Source organism: Akebia trifoliata, chromosome 4 (genome assembly GCF_017979445.1).
Source record: "Akebia trifoliata isolate Shusen 1 chromosome 4, ASM1797944v1, whole genome shotgun sequence".
Classification (NCBI taxonomy): Eukaryota; Viridiplantae; Streptophyta; class Magnoliopsida; order Ranunculales; family Lardizabalaceae; genus Akebia; species Akebia trifoliata.
In genome coordinates this window covers 11,694,449-11,697,560 of record NC_141378.1, presented here as the reverse complement: position 1 = coordinate 11,697,560, position 3,112 = coordinate 11,694,449, and the positions used below count along the sequence as shown (strand labels likewise).

The window sequence follows — 3,112 nt, the reverse complement described above, 5'->3', positions numbered from 1 at the left end:
GATACGAAATAATTGAAGAGAATGAACAAGAAAATAGTAAGAAAGAAAAATCAACCACAAAGTAGGATTTACATTGAAAACCCTAAATCAGGATAAAGAGTCACATCGATTCCACTATGCTCGATGACTAGGAAAAAAAATTATAATGTTTCTCCCACAAAAAACTATTATAAATGTCCCTAAATAATTTGGGTTAGCAGCATAAATTGGCAATCATGGTTTTAAATCTTGTCCGCGATGACTCGGTATCATCCACCAACAAGATGGATAGACAAGTCGAACACATCGGACAAGATTAAAAATCATGGTTCATTTATCTCATTGTTGAACGAGACAACTCAACCTTATCGGAAAACTCGTCCAAGACGACTCGGTCTCATTATGGACGAGACGTCAAAAAGCATTTTAAAAACATGGTGGCAAAATATATGGATTGATTAACATTACCTCTTTGTTGACCACTGCCATTAGGCTCCAAAAACCATAACAAATTCATGTTATTGGGGTGGTGAATTTTTATCATGGCTGCCGACTTAACACAATTCCAAGATCCCCATCGATGTCATCAATCCTCAATTTGTCCAACAAATAGAACAAATGAATGGTCAAGATGAATGAGGATGTGAAGAGGATCATCCTTATGCCACAGGGAAGTCATTTTCATAAATTAGCTGACCCATTAAAGAAAATGATTTTACAGAGAAGAAAAGAAAGGAAGAAATCTCAGTAACTTTATGACAACAAAAGTGGTGAAAATAGAGAAAAATATAATATAAGATTCAACCAATTGATATATATATATATATATATATATATATATATACGGTGCCCTCACAGGATTGGTAGTCGGCTCCCGATAACTATATGTTTCTCTCTCTCTATTTTATTCTTTCTACATTTTCTTCTCCTTATTCTTTTGCTTCCTCTCTGCAGTTTCTGATAAAACTAAGTTTAATTTCTCTTCTCTTCACCTTTCCCATCCCTCTGTCTTTCAGTTGTTCTCAGCTTTATTTCTTCACTCTTTTTTCTCTCCTCTTATAAGTGTGTGTGTGTGTGGTGTGTGTGTGAGAGAGAGAGAGAGATCCATGGATATGGACCTCCTAAAGTCAACAACAGAAGATCAGATGGAGATGATGATGATGATGATGCAAATGGAAAAACTACCCGAATTCGACAAACCCTACCTGCCTTCAATTGATTTCTCTAATGTCACTGCACCACCCATCTTGAATAACACACCTATAACTTGTCCTTCATTAATCAATCAAACTTCCTTTACAAGCTCCATCTTTCAAAGCCCGGTATCATCACTTCAAAACCTGATCACTCGAAGGATTCCGAACTCGCGGGAATTAGAATTATCGGGTATTGCAAGTGATAAGCAAAACTCGGTGGCAGCAATGAGAGAAATGATATTCAGAATTGCTGCAATGCAACCAATTCACATTGACCCGGAGTCGGTGAAGCCGCCGAAGAGGAAGAATGTGAAGATATCAAAGGACCCACAAAGCGTGGCGGCGAGACATAGAAGAGAAAGGATAAGTGAGAGGATAAGGATCCTTCAGAGACTTGTACCTGGAGGAACCAAGATGGATACAGCTTCGATGTTAGACGAAGCAATTCATTATGTGAAATTCTTGAAGACACAGGTGCAATCATTAGAGCGGGTGAACGCGAATAGGTCTATGGGTATCGGATACTCAGGTCCGATTTCGAACCCGAACTACAATTTTGTGGGGAAAGCTTACCAACCTGATCATATGTTCAGTACAAACCAGATGCTTAGCTAAAGAAGGAGATCGGTTCAAGTATAAATAGATTGTTTAGTGATGATAGTTTCATGTGCTGTAAAGGAAGACTCTTTAGTTTACTTGATTATATATTCTGTGTATCTCTCATTCTCTTGTCTAGCCTTGTAATCTATGTTATTATTATAAATAATTAAGCCTTAGACCAACTGTTTAATGGACTCTCTCTCTCTCTCTTATTAAAACTTGTCCAGTAAATCTGAAACTCGGCTGAGTCGACTCAATTGGATTCTCAAGTAACTCGGCCTAAAACTCGATGGTACCAACTCATCGGGGGGAGGGGGGGTCTTGTTAACTTGGAGTCCATTAAAAAATGCACAGTCAGGTCAGAAAACTTTTTTTTTTTTTTTTTTTTGCTAAGTAATCAAAGAAAGTACATTCATTTAAGAATAATTTACAAAGGGAATATATCCTTTAATTTATAAGTCTCATATGAGGAAGTTCACCAAGCTATAAAAATAAAAAAAATGGTAGGAAGTTCAAGCCTATCTCGTACTAGGCATTTTTAACCAACAATGGAAGACTATCAAAAGTCGAAAAACTAAAAGAACTCAACGAATCGATAGCTCTTTCATTTGCCACTGAATTTCCTTCTCTCAGCATGTAAGTTGCACTCTATTAACAATAATCAAAATGTCACATCAGCTAATTTTGTTTAGAGAGTTGTTACATCTTAACTAAGTTCATTACCTATCATAACAGTTGTAACAAAAATATCTAAAGTAAGCATGGGTTCAAAAGTCATAAATTTATTTTTATAAAAGTCGATATTTAATAATTTGTATACTTATATTTATAAAACAAATGTTTTCCTCATTTTCTTTTCTCACAACTCGATATTCTGGATCACGAGCCTGGTCTTACATTAGGTACTGAGTTATGAGAATTTGTGTAATTTATTGTATAATTAAATTTATAAACCGAATGTTTCTGCATATTTTCTTTTCTCACGACTCGAGATTCTGGTTCACGAGCCTAGTCTTACATTAGGGATCGAGTTATGATTTTTCAGGATTCAGGTCATGGCACGTGACGAGAAAAAAGTGCAATCATGATCTATTAGAGGAGTCATTGCTGTAATAGATCAAGGAAAACCATGACAAAGAGTTATTATCTATAAATGAAACATAACCTGAGGAAAAAGGTAGGAAATATTTTTAGAATAACCTTGTTATTCTGCCAAACTATCGATTGACTAATCGTCAAATTATTATCACAGGCATACTAGGAAAGACCAAACAAGAAGTTCAACTTTTTTTTCAAAAGTCAAAAACTTGACCTTCCGTCCTATATGGTTTAAGAGT

At 35.6% G+C, this 3,112-nt stretch overlaps 1 pseudogene; it reads left to right on the top strand.

Annotated features, from left to right (window-relative positions):
- Positions 1–860: 860 nt before the first annotated feature.
- LOC147403790 (transcription factor HEC1 pseudogene) lies at positions 861–1,945 on the top strand (annotated as a pseudogene).
- Positions 1,946–3,112: the final 1,167 nt, after the last annotated feature.